Raw genomic sequence first — 22,859 nt, 5'->3', positions numbered from 1 at the left:
TAAATGTTTAGAAGTTAAAAAGGAATAAAACAAGATTCTGTTAAATAATTCAGTTGAATGTGAGAATTTAAATATACTACATTCTGAGTGCATAAATACCGAAAGAGCCCTCTGCAGTTTTTAAAAGAAGAAAATAAATCACAATTATGTCTGTTCAGACAAAAAAAAAACATGTTAGAGAAATCTGCTTACAGTCTGGTGCAACTGCTTTTATATGATTCTTTCACATAGAAGAACATTTGTAGTATTTAAAATGTTAGATATTCTGTAGATTTAATGGCACAATAGGTGTAGTTTGGAAACAGAAAACAGTTTGCTTAGTTTATTGATAAAATCTAAAAGTGCATGTAAAAGTCCAGGTATGTGAAAGACGAACAGGCTGTATAAGAGTTTTTCTTCTTGCCGCTCATCTTTTATGTCAGGATTTTTTGGAGATGATGTGAACTGAACTAGTCAAATGAAACAGAAACATAAGTTACTGTGAGTCATTTAACTTTCCCATTTCTTCTGTTTGCTGGAAACCACTGTAGCAAACTATAGTGTTTCCAAGCAGACCTCAAAGACTTAAGGAACTCTGTACGTATAGCCTATGTGTGCGCGTGCGCGTGTGTGTGTGTGTGTGTGTGTGTGTGTGTGTGTGTGTGTGCGCGCGTATGCGTGCGTGTGTGTGTGTGTGTGTGAGTGCGTGCGCATGTGTGTGCGTGTGTGTGTGTGTGTGTGTGTGTGGCCCGTCTTATGCCATATGTTGGGAGACAGGCTGAGGATAGGGGCGGAGAAGAGAAAGATAAATGACTTAAAAAATGAATGCATAGCTGCATTTACACACTGCAGAAGACAAGCTAAATATTCATCATCCTCTCTATCACAGTGTAGCGCTCCGCTGCAGGCCAGAGGCCTCAGCTGAGACACATGCAGGCCTGCAGGGCCACATCTCTTTAAAAACAGCAGAAAACCATGTTTGTCATTTTGTCAACAGAGATCCTCTTTTCTCTTGTCCTTTGTTTATATCAGTACAAGCCTTTAATAAACAGGCTAGGTCCAAGGAAGCTCACGTGGGACCTTGACATGTGTTAGCACTAGAGCACGTAGCATAAAGTGAAACTGAGCATCCCGCGCACTCTGCTCTCAGAGTCCTACTCTTTCCTGCGCAGCGCTCCGATTCCCCGAGGAACGGCATCAGCTCGCATAACACCCGGAAGAGCACTCGGCTCCCAGCCCTGCCACCAGCGGCATCACCGCTGCTTTGCTGTCAGCCGTTTTTTTTTTGTTTTTTTTTTCCACAGATATGAGCTCCTGTATGTGACCATCACTTGGGAATGTCTCCCTGCAAAGCTAAGCATACATGACACTCCCAGCAAGGACGTTCCACGGAGCAGTGAGCACGACGAAAACAACAAAGGGTTAAGAAATGGGATTCTTCAGGCATTTTACTGACACCTTAACTGCCCCGGGGCGTATTCAAACATGCATACACAGGCACACGCACACACCCCCACATGCACACAACAAATGCAATGTTGTGACTCAAGGGTAAAACCATGCCATCGCACCATTAGCTATGCTTGAATTATTCTCTCGATGCCACTCTATACCATTATACGGATGCTATTACAGAACATTAAAGGGCTGATTATGACTATTATAGATATGATTATAGGGTACCTGCTTATATGATCCGCACACAGCAGTAATCACAGGTGAGAGGAGACAACTGTCTAATTTAATGACTTACAAGTGCAATATGCATTTATACTTGGTGTCCCTTTCACATGGTCCACAAACTCAAGGGAAAGGGGGTTATTTTATAAAAGAGAAAATATTGTTTGTTTGTAATTTTAACCGTGTGATGTTGACTACGTCACACTAAAAAACGTTTTGGCATAAGAGCGCGCAAAAGTTCTCCGAACAAGGTCAGGACATGCCCGCTGTTTGATAATTAACAAGTCAATGGGAAGGGCCCCTCAACAGGAAAGCTCTTCATGAGTGCATGGCCAGCAGAGAAGATGAGAGTAGGTGTCAGCTTGACGAACATCTCTCCTCTGGAGATGTGGTAGAAAGAAAAAAAAAAGAAAAGAAGAAGAAATGGGAGAGTGAAGGAAGGATAGAGGGAGGATTTTAGGGGGTCCACTGGAGCAAATCCAGCAGGAAGAAGAAGGTGAGCAGTCTGCTTTGCCCGCCTGCCTACCCTCCCCCTGCAGACTGAAGTCTTGCGAAGAAAATAAAGTTTATTGCCTGGAAAGAAGAGGGGGGAGCATGTAAAAAGCATTAAAGCTATGGAGGTGAACAATTAGACAGATGGCCAGGTTCTGGAAGGAGAAGGAGGGGAAAAAAAAGGATAGAAAAAGACAGGCAGATCACAGAGATACAATCGTTCAGGGTTTTTATGAGGGCCCTGACAACTTCTCTCCCCTTCAAGGACGAAAGACAGAAGCGAGGGACAGCGATGCCTCTCTGGGTAACTCCCTCAGGGAGCCGCAGGAACCGGCTTTAGTCTACGGAGCCACGCGCATTCTTTAGCTTGGACTAAAAACAAACTGCAAGGCTCCCACGCAGGTTTCTGAGATTTTAGTGTCCAGAGTTCTCCGGGCTTCATGGCTAATGTTTATAAATTATAAATAGAAAAGGTCAATTTATAGATTTATGATGGATGGATTAAACTTTTAGACAAATAAAAACAAAATCAAGTCTGGAAATATAAATAATTTTCCACCTTCTGTCTGTCAAACATTGTCCAAATGGCTGCACATGAAAAAATGATCAGAAGAGAATTTAGACGAATGAACCCATCTCTCACCTCCAGCCATCAAACCTACAGTACAACAATCTGTAAATGTTTGACTTTTACCTGTGAGAAGGATGAGAACTACAGCCAGCAACAATTTATTAACCTCTGCCTACAAGAGAGAAGGCTGAGATCCTCAGAGCCTCCCCTGGTGTTCCCGTACGGCATGCGGTCTCTGCTGTGGAGAGAGAGAAGGCGAAGGAGTGGAAGGTAGCGTAAGGCGGGTAAGCGCTCTAATACAATTATAACTGAGGCCATCCAATCTAATAAAATGAAGAAGTATTAAAGCAGGGGGAGCTTCATCCTGGTCAATAAGACACTGGGCCACTCTGCTAACTCCTGAAACACACACGTGGGCGTCCTCACACACACGTGCACAGGTACATACACTTCGCTGACCCCTTTAATAGCACAGCAGCCGCCACTAATGGACGCAAGCAAGTGGAACCGCCAAATAATACACTGTCTTAATGCACTGGACTCAATCTCATCCCACACTCCCCTTATCCTTCTCAGGCTTCACTCTCATACTTTAACCCCTGGTTCCATCTACCCTCACCTTGTGCCGCTCGCCACCTCGCTGCCTCTTATGGATTGCCAAATCAGAGGCATCTTTAAAAGGCTTCAAAGTACTCCGTATGTACAAAACACTTACCCCGCTGATCCTTGCTAATCTCCTCAGCCACAATCAGGTAAAAAAAGAAATGTAGCGTTTTTGTGGGTTTAACTAGTTTCGCTTCCTGCGAATACTTCTAATGTCACTTTAAAGTGAGAGCAATGTAGCATGGGTGCATCTTAACCAGCAGGTGCAGAGAAAAGGTGTTGGAAAATGCGATGAAAGTGAATGAGCAGGGAAGAGACCATGTGAAAAGGGCACCTTATAAAAGCAATTAGAGAAATGACTTTGAGCCCTTCTTCCTGCTCCGTAGATTAGAACAGGCCTCGGAGGGAGGAACGCAGGGAAACTCAGATCGGCGTGACCTTGTCTGCAACACACCCCGCTAAATTGGCCATCAGCTTTTAAGACTCGTATCACAGATTTTGATATATTTTTAGCAAAACGAAAAAAGAGAAAAGAAAGGAGGGGAGAAACTGTGGAACATGCAGCTCGTACATCATCCTGTCACAATTATGACGTTTGTTCATAAATACCAACCAATCTCCTCTCCACCTGGCTAAGTCACATGCACTTGTGCTTATGCATGCGCCACACAACAACAAAGAAATATGGATACACACCACGTGTGGTGTGTGTGTGTGCGTGTGTGTGCGAGAGCATCCCGGGCTAAAAGCGAAGAAACATCTGTCCGGGTGCTCCGGAGCAGGCCGGAGAACTGACCTCGGTGCAGACAAAGAGGCCGAACACACACCCTCGCAAACTCAGGACCCTCACATTCTGCACGCTGCAGACACAAACGCGCACAAATAAACAAATGCTCGCGTGCACACACATTTCCTCACCCTCCGACGCGCAAACACAGTGCAATTAATAGGGAGGCAGGTCTCTGGTGAGGAAGAGAAAGTGCCTGTTCAGCACATACAGGCAGAATATGCAATTTCCTCCAGTTAAGTCTGTATTAAATTGATTTCTTCTTTCTCTGACACGGACTGGGTTTCCCCCCCCCTCCTAATGAAAGCAGGATAATCTACAGGTTTTCCCTTTCCTGAAATCAAGTTACAAATCAAGCAAGTGTGGGGGCAGATGTGGGGAAAGGTGAAGGAAGGACATGGGATGATTTTCCAGATGAAAAACATGAAGAATGAGGGAAAGGCGTGCCGATACTCCGAACGTGCACCTGACACGCACATAAGGACTCGCACGGGAAGGAAAAGGGCCAGCTTGTGGTTAAGTGCTCACTGACATCCTTATTCAGCGGCATGCAAAGGGCAAGACGTGTTGGTAAACAGAGCATTAATAACCGTAATGAATGCAGCACATCAATTAGTGAGCAGATCAGTCAAACCTGACAAGGAGGCGGAGGCTGCAGACAGAAAGGCAGTTCAACGAAAGGAGAAACTTGTGGACTTTACATTTAAAAAAACTGCAAAAGAAAATGTTAGCATATGTTTAATGTTTTACAGTAAGTGATCAAAGACATGCAATTTTACATCTGCTTTTATTGAATTTACTGTATTCAAAGAACAGATGCTTATTGGCTTTGTGTATATTTCTGCACAAAGTCAAATTCAACATTTTTCAACACAATTATTATTTAAATTTCAGACTGACAGCAAACAAAGCACAAGTTTAGCTAAAACTGTACCAAGTTAAAGTGAGTATGTTATCAGTTTTTGCAACTTTTCCTTCGAGTCCAAAATTCTGGGTCACAATAATAAAATCAATGTCCAGGTGAGGAATATGTGAAATAGCATGAAAGCAGCACAAAACAGCTGAAAAAGCAGCAGATAAAGATCACACATATATTCAATCCATTGTTTTCAAATGGTCATTTTTGCAAAGAACCAATCTGCTGCAATCAGTTTAGAGTGTGACATACTTGGATATGTAGCAGTAACACCGACTATAATCATCCAGGTATTGAAGTGCATATCTTGGATGCGTATTAAAATAATTTATTCACTTTTTAAAAACAAATCTCATGAGATGTTTGGTCTCATGATTTGTAAGTTTTCTGGTTATACAGTCAAATGAAATTTCTCATTAAACTGCAGCTTTATCAATTTAAGATCAACTCTGATAAGTGACTTAGGTACTTTAAAATCAAGATTACTTACACTTTCTTAAAGTGTACAAAAAGTATAGTTCATGTTAATAATAAAGACTAATAGCAAACTATTAAAATCCGTTTTCAAGTCAAACATCATCAAATATAAACTTTCTCATGACAGAGGAGGCAGATTGTTTTAATATTACCTGCCCAAGCATTCAGTAAACAAATTCCAGGTGAAGAAATTTGCTCAGAAAAATATCAAGGAAACAGTAAATTAATACATGCAAAAATTAGACACATTATAAAATGCAATTTCAGCTCAAGTACGGAAAATATGACAATTTTTAAGAAGGTTTTAGGCCCAAAACTGAGATTGTTAGTTTTATTAGTTTTTGCAGGTATCTAATATTATAGTCCGAAACCTTAATACACCTTGTAACTGCGAGAATGTCTGTCAAATATAATTTCCAAGTAGTGCAATGTTTGCTTACTTTCAGAGTATCGCTTCCAATGCCTGTTTTTAATTCTCCTGTTTCTTTTCCTGTTTCAGACGCAAATCAAGAGAAAAAAAATCAGCGCTGTTTAGTTGCCATAGATGTTAGTTTTTAATCAAACAGAAAATTAAGAATTTTAAGGTTTTCCCCTGTTTACGCATAAAAGCATGCATACCAAACATTTAGCAAATTTGGAATGAATTAATAGGAAAAGAAAAACTCAGAATGACTACTTGGTTAGAAAAAAAATCTTAAGTAAAAGTACTTAATCTGCAAACCGATACAGCTTTAATTAACATATAATTAATGATAATTATGTTCAATATTTTCCTCCTGCTTGAGCACACAGTACACGGCAAAATTACCCATTTTGTGTATTAAAATTCAATGCAAACCAGAGAAAGTAGGTGCTAAACTACTTTAAATTACCAAAAGAGATTTGTCTGATTTTTGTCATATTTCTTTTTTCAAAATTATCTTTGCTCTTAAAATTTCACTAATAAATTAATAGACAAGTACATAAACTGTTATCCACCCACCAGACAATAAATGTAGATACATGAATAGCTCACAAAAAAACTTAAGCATTTTAAATTCAGTCATGCATAATAAAGTTTGAGGAAATAACTCCTGATCTATTCACCATTAGGGCTAATTTATTTAACTATCAAAAGAGATGGGTCAGAGTGAAGACAAAGAAGAAGACAGGGAGAGGAAGAGAGAGAGAGAGGGATGGATGGCGCTCAGGACAGACAGATGAGAGAGAGAGATGGGGAATGAAAAGGACAGGGCGGTCATCATAATTGCAGAGTTTGCTTTTCGGATGCAGACAGACCAGGGCCAGGGGGCCTGCAGCAGGGATCAGATTCCACACAAACACACATGCAAACGTATATACACACACCTAAACTTACACAATGTACACCAACCACTGTGCTTTAAAAGAGGAAAATAAAAGAAAAATGAATGTAATAAAAAGTGTTTTTCTCTGTAAAAGTCCTCTATTAATTTCACCCCATGTTCAAGGCTAACATGTATATATAATCGTTCTTAGTTTTCGATGTCTGTCAGTGTGTGTGTGAGAGTGTGTGTGCGTATGTGTCCTGTTCTGCCTGAACTTCGTTTCTCTCACTCCTTCACCCAGGGCAGAGCCTGATCGCATTTACATTAAAAAGAGATGGAGATTTAAATAATGTGTCTATGTTCTCAGAAAGACATCAAGAGATTTTCATCTTTCTCTCCTTTTCCTCTGTCTCTTCTCCTCCGTTTCCTCACCCTCTCTCCTGCTCCCGTCTCCCCCCTCCCTCATCTCGACCGCTCTATCTCCGCCAGATTCGCAGACTGTGCACATTTTTCCCGCATGTCTTCAGTGTAACCGATCCCCCTAACAACCAGGATTTTAATGCGATCCATATTGCTCCCTAATATTTCAGATCTCCGAATAAGCGCCAGCAATTACATATTTACACCCAACTTATTTTGCAATTCTGTGCGGGGACTTTAGCGTCTGGCGTGAGCAGCACGAACAGACTTAGAGGCTGATTACATTGAAGCAGGAAAAACACCCAGGCCGCGCGCATTTCTGGTACACAACTTTCTCTTTAGAGGCGTCAGCAATAAAGCGCCACTCTCTCGACTACAAAATAATTTGTTCTTTTTCTAGTGCTGCGGTAATGTGATTGCTTTATCTAAACCTGCTAGTTTGAGACTGTTTAATTTTCTCCTAAAACATTCCCGATTTGTATCGTCATCTCTATGTCCCGAGGCCGGACGCAACACCACAGCTCTGAGAGAGAAGCTTACATTTCCTCACACACCGCGGTGGTGAACACATCACTGTTCAGAGATAATAAATTAAGCCTCTTTGATTTGCTACTTTTATTTTATTTTTTTTTCCTCAAATCAGCTGTATGAAAACATGAGCGTCACGTAACTGAATAAGAAAAGAATCTTGCAATTAGGAAACGTGGGGACCTTTGATGTTAGTAAGTGTGAAATAGACCTTTTGATGAAGGGATGTTTTCACCCTCCTCGAGGTCTTGTGTGCACTTTGATTAAAAGCTCTTTTGTTTGGAAATATCCTAAAGTCCGAACAGTTTTTCATGTTTTCAGTGGAAACAAAAAATTGCGTAATTATCTCTTTCTTGGAAAAATAAAGGCTTTTTTTTCCCCCTGTTGTCATGAGTAGCATACATGGAAGAGGGATTAGGAGGGATCCAAAAGTATTCATACCCTCTCAACTGTGAAATATTAAAATTACAAATGTCTAAAAAGCACACAGGGCCCACTGATCCACACATGTAACCTTACGTGAGGTGGAATGATGGAGAAAAACAGTTAATGGGTTTGACGTTGGATATTTATTGGTGCATTGATCTAAAAGCGACTCTTTAGTAATCTAATCTCAAATCAGGAAAGCAGCTGTGAGGTTCTCAGGAGCTCTGGAGGAGCTGCAGAGATCCACAGCTCAGGTGGATAATCCACTAACAAGATACAAATTAGTTAGGCAGTCCACAGATCTGGTCTTCATCGAAGACGGACACTGTTTTCAGTTTTAAGTTTCAATTAAAGTTTGACAGAAGCATTTTATGGGGAACAGAAAACATGTGAATAAAAATACTCTGGCTAGATGAGACCTTTCTTCAGCCAACATGCAAAATGCTGCACGTGGATTAAATCTACCACTAAATATCACCTTGAACACACGATCCATGGAGGTGGCAGCATCATGCGGAGGGATGCTTTTCTTCAACAGTGATATGGGAGGCTGGATACTAGAGGCTGCAAAAGACTTGAGACTAAACACCCTGAACAAACAGTTGCAGTGGAGAGGTTCAGATGAAAGCACACACATGGTAGAATGCTTCATTCAAGGTCCCGAGATTAATCTTTAAAAATGTACGTTTATAGGTTCTGTACAACCAATTGTACTGATCACTTTAGAAACATTCTGTAAAGAAGAATCGGCAGACATTTCTGTCTAAAAACTTGAAATTTGGCTTTAAGAAATAGTGAGAGGCTAGAGTACACACATATGCCACACTTTTCAGACTTTATTAATTTAAAAAAGTTCATTGATGTCCTTATGAATATGCACTTTGTGTTGGTCTATGAAACTCCACTAAATTTAAATTTATGATTGCAATGTGAGTAGATGTAACAAAAGAGCTGTAAATACTTTTGAAAGGCCCTGTTTAACAATGCGCATGAAGCAGGGGTCACCTTCTGATACATTTATTGTTATTATTATTCAGATTCATAAGGAAATTCATTAGAGCACAGTTTAGATCATCTTCTCTGCTTGCTGATAAAGGTCACACAGTTATGCATTCTGCTAAAGTATTACACAAATCTGAATAATAAGAATCACATCATGGTGTTCAGCGTCTCGTCGCCTAGTAATAGCCTAAACACATCTTGTACAACAATGTAATAAATGCATCACGTGACCTCAGCAAAGGCCGGAGGTCAGCGAGATGAAGATTGTCAACGGACCCGAGGAGTGACAGAGAACAAATGACGCCTTGTAAACAAATTAAATTATTACTTTAATTCATGCAGTCTGATTAAATTTGCTGGGAGAAAAGTCCTTCGCTGGGGAACCTGAGGAACGAAGGCATGGCGGAGAGGAGGGAGGGCAGAGGAAGCTTTCTTTACCCATCACCTTGTCCAACAACAGCTCTGGCACCAAAGAATGAAGTAACTGCATTAACAATGTTAATAATCTCACAAGAGTGTCTTCCTTTTGTCTTCCAGGTAAACGTATTAAACTTTGGATAAATTCAGTTAGTATTGGAACGCCAGGCTGAAATTATAGCCTGGTCAATAAGGAAACAAAATTCTGTGTAATCTAAAAATCCTGAGACGTTTCAATTGTTGTGAATTAATATGAAAATGTGAAAACAGACACAGAGCACCTACAGCTGAAGAGATTTCAGAAGACTGTGCCTTAGAAAACTTTCACATTCCTTGAACTTTTGCAGATATTAATTTTAATTGGACTTTATGTATTGGGCCCTCACAAAGCGGTGTATAATTATACAGCCCCCTTCTCTGATGCCACTAAATAAAGTATAGAGCAACCAATTGCTGTAACTGGTATTGACTACTGGTCAAGTCAAAGTTAGAGGCTAAAAATAACTCAATAACTTGGTCCCAATAAAATATACAGAATCTTGTTTTTGTCATGTGACAAACTGTGAAAAAGTTCAAAGGGTATGATTACTTTTGCAATGTAATGGCCAAACACAAAAGCCAATTTCCTACAATCCATCCTATAACCTTAAAAAAAAACTGAATTAAAAGACTGGTATTTAGATTGGTCTATCACCCAAAGCAGCGATAGGTCTCTCCTCAGTTTGCTCCTTAATTCCATCAGAGTAATCCCACGTTATTGCCCTCTAACAGTACCCTAAACGAAGAATAAAAAGTTTGCTTCCCTCTAGCAGTGTATTACCAGGAAACAACAGGCCCTCTCCTCATTAAGTTATAGATATAAATGCTCCAAAGCATGAAATTACCCCCGAGCCTCCCTCTCCAAATAACCTGGTTTGCAAACAAATGATCCGAGCACAAGCAGTAAAAGGCAGATTATTAAAATAATAGGAGGGATTTAAATTTGCATCCACAGAACAATTCAGCAAAGGACTGCGCAATTACTCCTCCCCTCCTCCTCGCCGGTTCACTCCACCTTTCTACCGGCAAAGCCCAGAGTCCCTCACACTTTATTGTGTCCATCTGTTCCTCCGAAGAAACACGAGCACATTTTGGTGTCTGCAGCTGTGTTTTCCATTTGTGCTCAAATATTGCAGCATGTGCGTTACCAAAGTCTGCTTCCCTACTAAAAACGAAATCCTTTCTGCACCCTTGTACTTTGTTATCCTATTCGGCCCTCCCTTGAAGTCTGTGATTCTCCTCTGCTATGATAAATATCTAACTTTACCTCGAGACAATAACAGTCCCTCCTCCTATCCTGGAGTAAATGGGGAACGATGAGAGAGTGAGGTGAGCAGGAACGGACGAGGCTAAGGGTGCTCAGGTCTGCATTACCTCTGAGTTATGGCCTCCATTTGCATCTCAATCAGCCTCTTTAGAGAGCCCACCACCTTTGTAACACCCCCATCACACCAAAGCCACCTTAGGTAATCAGGGAGATTTAGGGGGACTGGCAGCCTACTGTGGGCACCCGCTGGCTGGGGTTTGCAGCTCATTCAGAGCCCCTGGTCTCACTAAGGGCCCTCTGGGCCACATCCAAACACAGGAGAATGGCAGCACTTAACAAGACCGAGGAAGACCAAGACAGACGAGCGGCAGGAACAGGCCATAAAGCAGAGGGAAAACAAAGCACCCGTGTGATTATAATAGATCTTTCTACATAGGTGTCTGCATAGCGCTCCATCGCTGCCTCATTAAGACAGGGGAGGAAAGGAGAAACTTGAACTTGTGACCCCAGGTGAGAACATTTTATCACAGAGCGAGAGTGGCACTGACACCCTCCGAGTGCACCCCTGCAGCAGAAACTGGTTCTCTGACGTGTAATGGGAGTCCTCAGGCCAGAAACAACCTGACACACATACTAGCACCGCTACATGGTGTGATTTGCAGATAGCTAATGCTCCACTTGAGAGTTGCCTCTCTAGTTAGCGCTGTCTTATGGCTGAACCGTGCTAAGGTATTATTACCCACAGTCAGCCCTATTGATATTGTGACTCCGGCATCTGTTCACCTCCTTGTTACTGCCTGAACCCGAGCACAGTGTCCTATCTGACTGTGTGCATAGCTTGTGTTAGTGTGTTTGTGTGTCTAAGACCTCTGGGCTACAGCGCAGTCACTGTACACAAAAGAAGACAACAGGCTAAGGAAGCTAATAGAGAAACACTGAACACACCAGGGGCCTAATCAGGTGTGAAGGAGTCGTACCCACAGGTCCAAATCCCTCTCTTACACAAACATACCGGCCTTTCTTTCCCGTCTCTAATCTCACTGATGCCCAACACTGCCTACAATGATAACAGATTGCTCAAAGGTTTTGGGAAATAAAACGTACAAAAGCAACAAAGATGGGAGGAGAGAAAGAAATCAAACTTCACAAGCAAATACAGATGGCTCAGGTGAGCAGAGAAAAAAAAAAAACCTGAATGTGAAGATCCAGAAACAGGAGCTGAGCTTCAGTTATCAGAATCAAATATTAGCAGAGAGAAAAAAAAAAAACTAGGGAGCGGGCAACATTAATCAAAGCGTTCACCTAGTGGGCAGCCATATGGCAGATCAGCACGCCAACTGAGCAAACTTGCTGATCTTCAGTAACAGAGTGCAATTAATTCCACTGCCTGCATTCATCTCTCCCTCACACGTTGAAGGAAAGGGAGGCAGAAAAGAAGGAGCGTGTACAGAGGAGGGTTTGTTAGGACTCTTTACTCTTCCACATCAACTCTTTTTTTATCCTCATGCTTACTTGGAGCAGAGGAATCAAACCCAAGTGATAAATGAGGTGGACATGAGGGCCTCAGGTAGCTCCTGTGGTGATGTTGGGGGGAGGGACAAAAGAAGTGAGTAATTAGGAAGCTAAGAGAAGATATAAAAGAGAGTGGAAAGGGGATTAGCATGTAAGAATCATCCAATGCTTCTGTAAGGACTTTGAAAAGTACTTGTGTTTTTAGATTATCTTATCAAAGACAAAATAAAATAGTAGAATGTTACTACAAAACTGGAAGGCATGTACAATACCAAATAACCAAAGTCATTCACCCCTGTACTGCTGCCAAGCGGGCCAGAAGCCGCTCCAAAAATATGAAGCAGACTTTAGCAGTGGTCACTCTGGGTAAATTCGACCAAAAAAAAAAAATATATATATATATATATATATACATATATAGTCCCACTAGCACTATATTTTGCTTTAGCTAGAGGGAGACCATTTCTCCCGCTAGCACTGGACTCGCGTGTTTGTTTTGGTCAAATTTACCCAGAGTGACCCCTGCTAAAGTCTGCTTTGTATTTTTGGAGCGGTCTCTGGCCCGCTTGGCAGCAGGGCAGGGGTGAATGACTTTGGTTACTGTCAGAAGAATCTAATTTCAGTCGTTTGTTTTCTGCGACTCTTTTGGTCATTATCCATGCGTCATGACAATAGGAAAGGGCTTAACTATAGAAAGAACAATAAATAACATGAAACACAATAAATCAGAGAAACACCTGCATTATTGCATACAAGACCCAAATCCATCTATAAATTACCCGTACCATCCTGCCGTCACTTGTGACAAAGAAGCCAAGGTACCACTCATCCAGCTAGAGCCTGAACCAATTCATCCTTTGAGAACCATGGCCTCAGACTTAGACGAGACCATTCTCATCCATTTGCCCCTCAAATAAATAGAAAATGCTACACATGCTTCATGGCTTATTTGTAATTAGTATAGAACAGATCTCTGTTTGCTGGAATAGTTCGCCCTAAAACTGACTGATGTTTATATTCTAACGAAATCAGTAGATGAAGTTTGAAAAGGCAAATCTTTTCCATACTCATACTTTTTCTTTCCATCCTTATACACCCTTTTCACGACTCCGTAAGAGCTCTGGAGAAAAAGGCAATAATTTGTTGTCTATGCAAGTCTAAAAATAGGGTAACTTACGCATTTGGCAGCTAAGTCATAAAAATATGCAGATTACCCTCAGAATCCAATCTCGACAAATTTCGATTACAGTCTTTCTCTGGAAGATTAAACAAACTAAGATCTTTTTATTGATATATCATTTCATTAAAATGTAAATTAAAGGCAAAAACAGGATAATGATAAGTGATATTACTCACAATCATTTCTTTTTCTTCAGCCGGATAGAAGAAGCTACACAGGGAAGATGGCAAGGTAAAGAAAAACAGAGCCAGACTGCATACAAATACCCTTATACCTCTCTCACAGCTTTTGGGTCTTTGTTAAATTAGCTTCTCCCCTGACTCTTCATAAAAACTCATTTTCCTTAGCCGCAATTTTGTAAAACTGACTCCTCCAAATGAGTCGTGAGCATGTATTCCCTCAGCTCTCTTGTCCTAACAAATATACTGCAAATGTTATCTCATGTCCATTCGTAAGTTGGTGCATCCCATAGGCCTAGTCACTATACCACCCATACCAATATCATAAACGACTGCAGTGGAAGGCTTCATTAGGGCAGCAATGCCCCTCTAACCCCCATAATCAGGGTATTTTCCTCAAGCACAGTGGGATGGCACTTTACGGTCCAAGTGGGGCTCTGTTAATGAGGAAGTGTACATGTCTCTCCATTTCCTGTCTAGTCAGTTTCTGCAGTTTCTATAGCTTGGACTATTATAATAATAATATGGCTTTTTTTTTAATGAGGTATATTTATCTTGATCATAAATCAAGCCCCACAAAGTCACACACAGAAGGATCAGAAACACACAGACTTCCACAAAGAGAGGCTAAACAGGATGCAGCTCAACATCGACATTTGGAAAATGGGAAAAAATATTTTGATCTCCTAAAAGATTGTTCATTGCACTGCACCACTGCACTTCACTCCACTCTCAAGATGACATATTTTAAATACAAAAGTGCTTTTCTCCAAGACTCTGTTTTTGTTGATGTTTATGTGCAACATTTTTCTTGAGTGGATTTAAAACATATATATGTTTTCATATTTTTAGATAGAGTGCATGGTGTATTTTTACACTGAACTGTTTTTTTTTTTTTTTTGTTGGTCTTTTATTTCTGTTGCTTTCATTTCGTACTGTCCATTTTTATCTTATCTTATTCTAAGTTTCTGCTGAATTTTTTGATTTAGCTACAACAATCTCTTATCACAAACAATTGGTTTGTCTGAATCACCAAAATATAAATGTTTTCATGATCTCATAAAAAAAACTCTGCCCAGATGAGTCAACAAAAGTCCTGAGAAACCATCCAAGATTCAGTTATGGGGCTTTTCTTTGTTCATCTGCTTCTCCTGTAAAATTCCTGCAGGTTTTTGTTTTGATTATCCTCCATGTCGTGGACGTGTTACCCACTAATCCTTTTTTCCTCAAGGTACATCACCATTATCCACATCCAAACTCTAAACTAAATTGCCAGCACTGCTTCCTGTTTCAGACAGAATCACTGCTGGAACAGAGAAGAGCAAGTTGGTTCAGAGAAAATAAAACATTTGTCAGACCAAAGTAAGGAACTCTTTCCATTTCAATCACTGGTGGTTCTGGTGCAGGAAACAGTGGTTAAGAAACTTTAAATTCTTCATATTTATTTTCTTTTCCCCTCAAATTTTTACTAATACTGTTAGACTTTATAAATGCAGTTTCCAGGTCACAAAACAATTTTATTGTAATACCTGATAAATGAAAGTTAGATTTTTAATCAGTTTATTTAGTATCCTAAATGTAAATTTCTTTAGTCACAACATCCAACTATTAGCCTGAAGAAGCAACGCTTTAAGATGTGCCTTTTTCATTATTTATTTGTGAATCTCTTTTTATGTAGTTAATCTCTTGTAAGAAGACTTTAGTGTGCTCAGTTACATTAATTACTTGCTCCTAGATTTTTTTCCTAACATCCTCAGGCAAAATCTAATTATCTTTGAGTGATAGTAAAGAAATCTTAATCTGAGAAACATTCAGAAATTCCATTGCTTCTCTAAATTTGAGACAGAAAAGAAAGAATCCCGCCCTCAGGCTGACTTCTGATCGATTATAAGATTGATATATTCATGCAGATTAATAGTTTTATGTGGCTTATTAACGCTTTAATACTTCAAGCAGCATGGCCTTAAACTAGCATGATGACAGCTGAATTACAGCTAATGTCACAGCAAACACTTTCTCAGAGTTTCCACAAATACTCTGCTTTTTCACATTCTGCTCTCGGCCCACTCAATCTTTTCAATCCCTTTTCTCCACACCTCTCATCCCTCGCTGTACCTGACTGTCCTCCTTTCCATCATCCCCTCTTCACTCCCAGGCCTCGTTGACATTAACCTGGAGCACTCACATTTTCCCATGGTTCCCCATGTTACTCTCCACATGTCAGAGCGGGAGGCTTTATGGCCCACATCCATCAGCGTCACATGCCAGGATTTATGGGAGATGGAGTCCAAACTCAATAGCTCTGAATCAGTCCTGATGAATCCGACCCCTGGGCCGCCGTGTGATTTAATACATGAGCATCTTAGCCCCTCGCCCCCACATAACCCAGCCTCCCTCCCGCTTCAAGCCCTCTCTTCACTCATACTCGGTTCCCGCCTTTATCCTCCTGGCAAGTGTTCCACCTTGTCAATCAATGGAACCAAATGGAGATTTCTTTTCAAGGACTATTGGGGCAGGTTAACAAAATCACATAAAATCACAAAAAAAGTTAATCCCGCTGCATTAACTCTCCAAGTACAAGTAGATACTAGTAGCCTTTAAATTCACATGAAGATAAGAGCAAAAAAATGTAAGGGTTTTAAATTTACTTAAATTGAACTAGTCGTTTATTGTTGACTGTAAATTTTTCTAGACTTTAGAAATTAGGCTGAATACGGTTTGTAAAGTTCTTCTGGAGTGCAACAACATCACAGTGTACTCCCCATTAGTTGTGATGGAGGGTGACAGTTCCCCCAGCTGTAGTTAGCATGTTCAAAACCGCAATAGTAAAATTGTTGTGATTCATTGTTGCGGTGGCAGCATGAGTCCTCCATGGAGAAAGCTGGTAGCAGCAGTAGTAGCTTCTCCGTGACATGTGGCTCACTTGCACCTGCATGGATTGGTCATCGGAGAGCTGGAAGGAGCTGCTGGCCTCATGCCAATGCTACATCCTAATCACGCTCATGCTAAGCTGGCAGCGCTCCAAGTAGCCTAATTTATAGTAACGTTTGGCGCTGCAATTGCCAAGCACATAGGGCCCTGGAAATGCTCGACAAGTAACAAAAAAGAAATTCATCAAGCGACTGAAACGGACCCCATAAAAAAAACTAAAGCAAATAAATGCCCCACCTGGGCTCCACATGGAAGAGGACTGCCCAAGAATGTTTTTAACCCCAAATGACCTCTAGATGTTAAAGTTAAAGGCAACTCATTATAGAACAAAAAAGAGCAATAAACCAAGATGCCACTTTTCAACAACCATTCATAATATCTTTTACCTTCCCAAAGGATTGTGCTGTGCTTTTTCTTTTATTGTTTTTAGTAAAAAATAAAGAGTTTGTAGTTAAGATCAAACAAAAACAAACCTAAAACATTTTGTTTCTATTTCCTTTTGATTCCTGTAAAGCATTTTGCAGTGCCTTGTTGCTGAAAATGTGCTATATAAAATAAAATTACCTTTAAAGAAAATTCTGATCAAGATTTATTGATTTCCAGAGGAGGTATTAGGTATAATGGGGAAAAAAAATCCAAACAGAAAAAGGAAATAAAAATCTAAATAAGAGTTCATGATATTTTACAAGCTGCCACAGAGAATGGCTAAGAATATAGAAGATATAGAATATAACTTTCTATATCCTCCAAATACAATGAGAATTTATAAATTCCAAGTTCAGAAAGCAAATGTTATTGTTTGACGAAAATATTAACATTAATAAAGCATTTAAGACACATTTTAATTTATGGTTGAGTCCACTAATTTCAGAGCAGCCAACACTTCTTACGTCTCTGGTGTTTTTCACTTTCAAATAAAAAAGTTAAATAAAAGGTGTTAAATCAAACAATGTATTTGGACTTTGAATTGAAGCATAACAGTCTGGGAAAAGTTTAATTATGCTACAAACTACTATTATAATATAAGTCAGATATTGTTTATGAGAATCAGGTAGTGTGTTAGTGTTAGTGGGGTTTTTTTGTAGAAGTTTTATGTTACGTAAAACATAAAATTAAGTTTTTTATAGACATAATTCCTTGTGCCTTTGGAAAAAAAAATTGGGATTTTTAATCACTTTGTAAAAAGTTGAAAATAGTGTGATTGTTGTTTTTTTCTATCATAAACCCAAAGGGTGAGTTGGCCAGTGTACAAAATACCATTTTAGTGTCAACAAAGGAATTTTTAAAAAGATATTTACTTAAAATCTGCTATATAGTAGATCAATTTAATGACAGAGGATCAAGTTCTGTTTTTATATTTGTTTTTTTGGTTGGCTCTAGTGGTCTTAATTTGAAAGTAGTTCGACAGGAAACTGGGCAACGAGAGAGGGGAAAGACATGCAGCAAATGTCGTCAGGCCGGGAATCGAACCTGCGACCACCACCACGAGGACCAAGGCCTCAATACGTGGGCCATGCTTTGCCCCTGCACCATCTTGCACAGCACCATCAAGTTCTGTTTTTATTTTTGCTCAACTTATTCTAGAAAACAGGATCTTCACATTCGGTTTATCTAAGGTAGAAAGCTGTCTTAGGACTGGATAGAAAAATGAGAGAAAATGGGCAAAATCCAAAGAAAAACATTAAAAGTGCATCATAAAGGCTGAAAACCTAAAAAATTTCAAAGAAAATTCTTTGGAAGGAATCTAAAGAAACTAAAAATGGTTTCAAACTTCTGCTGTAACTATTCTTACTCTCGGGTTCTCTAACCAGATCCACGAGAGGACGTCACTGTTGGAGCCCCCAAAAGTTTGAGACGACACTCTTCCACGTCACGGTCCACCGCAGAATTAATCAGTGCGGCTGCACTGGTCTACATATAGCGCTGTGACTTAGGGAATTAGTGGTCAGAGGTTAAACTGTGTTCACTGGTTTACGGCACACTTTATTGCACAGTTATTTGATATATTTACCAATCCCGAAACTTGCTTCGATATGGAGCTGGTTATCTAAAACCCCTACAGTAGCACACACACTGAAACACACTTCTCAGCTGGAGGACAGGAAATAATATTGCCCTGCGGCCCCCCAAACAGGCATGAACCCTAATAAATGCTTCACACTGAAAGAAACAGTGAGGTAGTTCCGACACCTCTGAGCCTCCCCCAGCGAATACATTCAGAGCCAAGCCTGGTCACAGGTCAGGAGAGCTTGTAGCTCTCTGTGGTAAAGGGAGCATAGCCGCTTGAACCTGTAATATGCTCCTCTCTCCCCAGATGCCACTTGTTGGGGTTTTAGTGCAGGGGAAATTACACCTGCTCCCTGTGTGTCGATGCGGGTCTCAGGCTGAAACCAGGGGCTGCACAACTATAAACACAAACACATAAGCAGGCCTCTAGGCCTGCAAAGGAGCGCAGACAATTCGGTATTAAAGATGAAGCTGGGGACGGTTTGTCAGCGAGTCTTGCGCGTTTATTTCAGAGCAACGCCAATGAACAAAATATTTTATGGGTTTGTGCTTCACACACCATTAAAACACAGGCTCTGCTTGGAAAATATGAGCAGAACAAACAGATTAACATTCCTCTTCTACATCTAGGAGTCCTGCAGGAGGGCTGGCGCACAGGATAAAAAGAGAAACAGATCTGACCTGGCTTTTTCCGTCCAAATAGCAGGTGCGGGGTAAAAATAACTTGACACAGTGTCTTATTTATACTGTTGACACAAGATCAATGAAGCTGTGTAGGATTAGGACGCATTATTTCTGTACTGTAGGTCTGAGCATTTGCAAGTGAGCAGGCTTAATCACAGTTAAAATGGGGCAAGCTTTTTAATCAAAAAAAAAAATATCTTCTGCAAAAATAAACAACATGTAGCCTCCTCTGCGAGCCAATCACCAGGTGAAGGATGATCCTCGAAATGGGTTGAAAGAGAATGAAACTAATAAAAAGGCACTGTGTCAACGTATCGCAGTTAAGCATTAGTCACGTGAGGGCAACTACACCACAAGCCTGGTGTTCGCTAAATGAATCCTTCTCGTCCTCTACCTGATTTATGGACCTGTAAAAACACACGTTGTTTTTAATCTACTGCTGCCTGAATCTGCCTCACTAATGAAATGTGGATGTGAACGTGTGGCATGTTTACATGTGTGCGTGTGTGGGTGTGCGTGTGTATGTGTGTGTGTTTGATAATTATATATGGGCTGAAGTCTGATTCTGTGAACATGAATTTTCTCGGAGATAAATATGCATTTGGTTATGCAGACTGATTAAGCTGTAAACCACAGTTACAAAACACACAGATATGCAAACGTGGATGTGAAATTCACAAAAAACATGAAGACAATTTCCCAGACGCTCATCGTAGCTTCGTCCAGTGCACGACTGTTCGAAAGCCTGAGGCACTTCAACAAGAATCAATCTCTTGAAATCCCTGACAGAAGAGCTGGCAAATGGAAGATAAGGGTCAGACATTGACACATTTAGGTGTGTCCAAAAGATGTAGTTAAAGTGTAACTATCCCGCCTGTGAAAGCATAACCCTACCTCCAGATAATTTTTGAAAAATTCAACAGTAGAGGGCTTAGTCAAGAGACACTGACGAGCAGAGGAGGTTAAGCAGGGCTGTGGTCAGAACAAGGAAAAAACACTGCTGCTAACTTAGTGACTTTATCAATATATTTAACAAACCCCTAGCAACTTTTAAAAAAAGCGACTAGCAACAAATTCAACAACTTTTTTGCTGTTACTGGAAACCTTAATGGCGAGAACGCATGACATGAAGCACCAGTCGTTCCGCTGCAACTGTCCTGCCGTGAGCCCCTCCCACTTCCTAAGCACTGCAGTCTAACTCACACTGTTGTCCTGCAGCAAACCACCTGCAGTAAGAGCAGACAGGCGACCCATTCGCTGTCTGAATGAGGTGGTTTCATACCTGAACACGGAGCTGTGACATAGACATCAACCAAGGTGTACCATTGTAATTAATGGGAACATTCCACTTCAGTAGCCACCCTCCAACCACAGGAGGGCAGCACTAAGGCAGTTGTAGTCCAGATGTTGCAGTTACACAAATTTCCATAAAAATATTACAGTTTGGACAGCAAGATACGGATAGGATTTTAAAGCACGAATTTATAGTTTATCTGCAAACAAAAGTTGATTTTGGGTTTAGTTATTCTTTAAGGTGTCAAACATTTGACTCCGCCTCCACAACATTCCAGAAGTAACAATTTATAGCAGAATATCTGTAGCAATGTATTCGATTGGAAGTTGGAGCTCAAATCTGGAATTTACATCATACTCAGGTACCGATACACCAGAATACCAGTGCATCTCTTTCCATTTTATGCATTCAAACAGGAACAAAGATAGAATAGAGGGTGTGCTCTTGGTTTAATGTAATACAAACTGTACTGTAGCAAAGTACTAAAAATGTGATGTTCCTGCAGCTTTCAAAAGGTTTTCTGTGCGTGGTCGTCATATGTGTCTCTTCACCTTTTAGATTGTGACCCCTAACAAACTCTTGCTAAGTGTTGGTAATAACATTTAATGCTCTGTGCCGTCCCTCTGTCTGTCAGATGCTTCAGCAACTACCTGGTGTCAACACCGCTACACTCATCCCATCTGAATACTCTGTCATCCTTCTAGATGCCTCAGTTGCTTGCAAACTGAATTGCTTGCAAACACATCACTATGCATATTGTTTATGTCAGTAAGTACATCACCCATTATAAAACAATACAAAGGACATTTTATTTTTCCCACAGACACCAAACGGAGAGTTAAGTCTAAGCTCATATGAACTTAGTCCGAGGTTCTGAGTTCTTGTGCAAGGAGAGAATGGTATAATTGCAGATAAATGTTATAGCCTTGTTGCCAGATGGTTTTTGCAATCAACATGACTGTGTTTTCGTGTTTGGCAGACAGCAAGTAGCCTCAGTCTATTTGGCTGCAGCTTATTACAAGTGGCTCATCTCTTGATTTGAAACATTAGAGTGCATGCTGGACTTGTCTCTCTGTGGTCAGCACTTCTCAGACTTCAATAAAAACATTCTCTGCTGGCAGAGGGAAGAGCAGAGAAAGAGCCAAAGAGATCCAGGCAACCTCTCACCTCTCCCATCATAAGAAGCCCCTGGTCCCAGGGCTACATGTACTCCTTTCACAAGGAGAAGCGAAAGAGAGAGGGATGAGGATCTGTCAGATTCAAACAACAAAGAGGTGCCGCCTCACACATCCTTCCTCGGCCTGTCCCCTTCAGTACCAGTGACATCATTTAAATCATTTAAATCCTTCCCAAACATGACCCATGGCGAGTGACCCATCATGCCAACGCTCGCACCTCCTTGTGAGACAGCTGCTGAACTGCTTATTTAGCAGAAAATATCAACGGGCTAACTGTGTGATTTATTCAAAATTATTCCTCCACGGTGCTCCTTCACTCAGAGCGTTCGCCCATAGTTCACCGTGGTCCAGGCAATTAGGAGCAGGCCACACCTCTACAGGAGACAAAGCACCTGGCTGTAGCAGACAGACATAAGGAGGAACGGAGGCGAGTGGCGAGCGGTTTTCCACGAAGGGCTGGAATAACTAAGCAGAGGAGCGAGGGAGAGGGAGAGAGTGAGGAATGCAAGCAAGGCACTTTAGGATTCATTTAGGTTCCCCATCTCCCTGGTCACTTTATTAGCAGTCTGGGAAGAGTGATACATGTCCCAAAGCTATGCAAAATGCATAATCAAGCATTTAAATAAACGCCATGTGGATGGGTGTGGGCACCGTGCAGGTGCGTATGTGTGCGCACCCGGGCGTGCACGCGTACTTTTGTTGCACAATGACGTGCATGCTAAAAATGCTTACTACTGGAAAACTTCAAGGTGTTCAAGACTTACACTTTTGGACAAACGCTCTGTGCTACACTTAGCCTCGTTCAGTATTCCCACAAGCGGCATTGAAGCAGCCGCCCCCTGTAATGTAAAGAAATGTTTAGGAAAGTATCAGAGTCACTCTGTAAAGAATTCCTCATCCTTTTGTGGTTGTGTTTTGAAGAAATCACAGTCAGGTAAATCTGGTATATAAAAAAAAAGGGGGGGGTTTCCTCCTCAAATTGAAATCGCAATTGCACCCACTTT

General features: G+C 40.8%; 1 protein-coding gene across 1 annotated transcript in view; it reads right to left on the bottom strand.

The window, feature by feature from the left end:
* The window catches only part of wwox (WW domain containing oxidoreductase), a 153,800-nt gene that overhangs the window by 111,853 nt on the left and 19,088 nt on the right, over positions 1–22,859 (bottom strand). The window lies entirely within an intron of this gene.

This window comes from Poecilia reticulata, chromosome 6 (genome assembly GCF_904066995.2).
Source record: "Poecilia reticulata chromosome 6, P_reticulata-male-v2, whole genome shotgun sequence".
Taxonomy (NCBI): Eukaryota; Metazoa; Chordata; class Actinopteri; order Cyprinodontiformes; family Poeciliidae; genus Poecilia; species Poecilia reticulata.
Note: the sequence above shows the minus strand (reverse complement) of the source record. Positions and strands in the feature narration are given on the sequence as shown.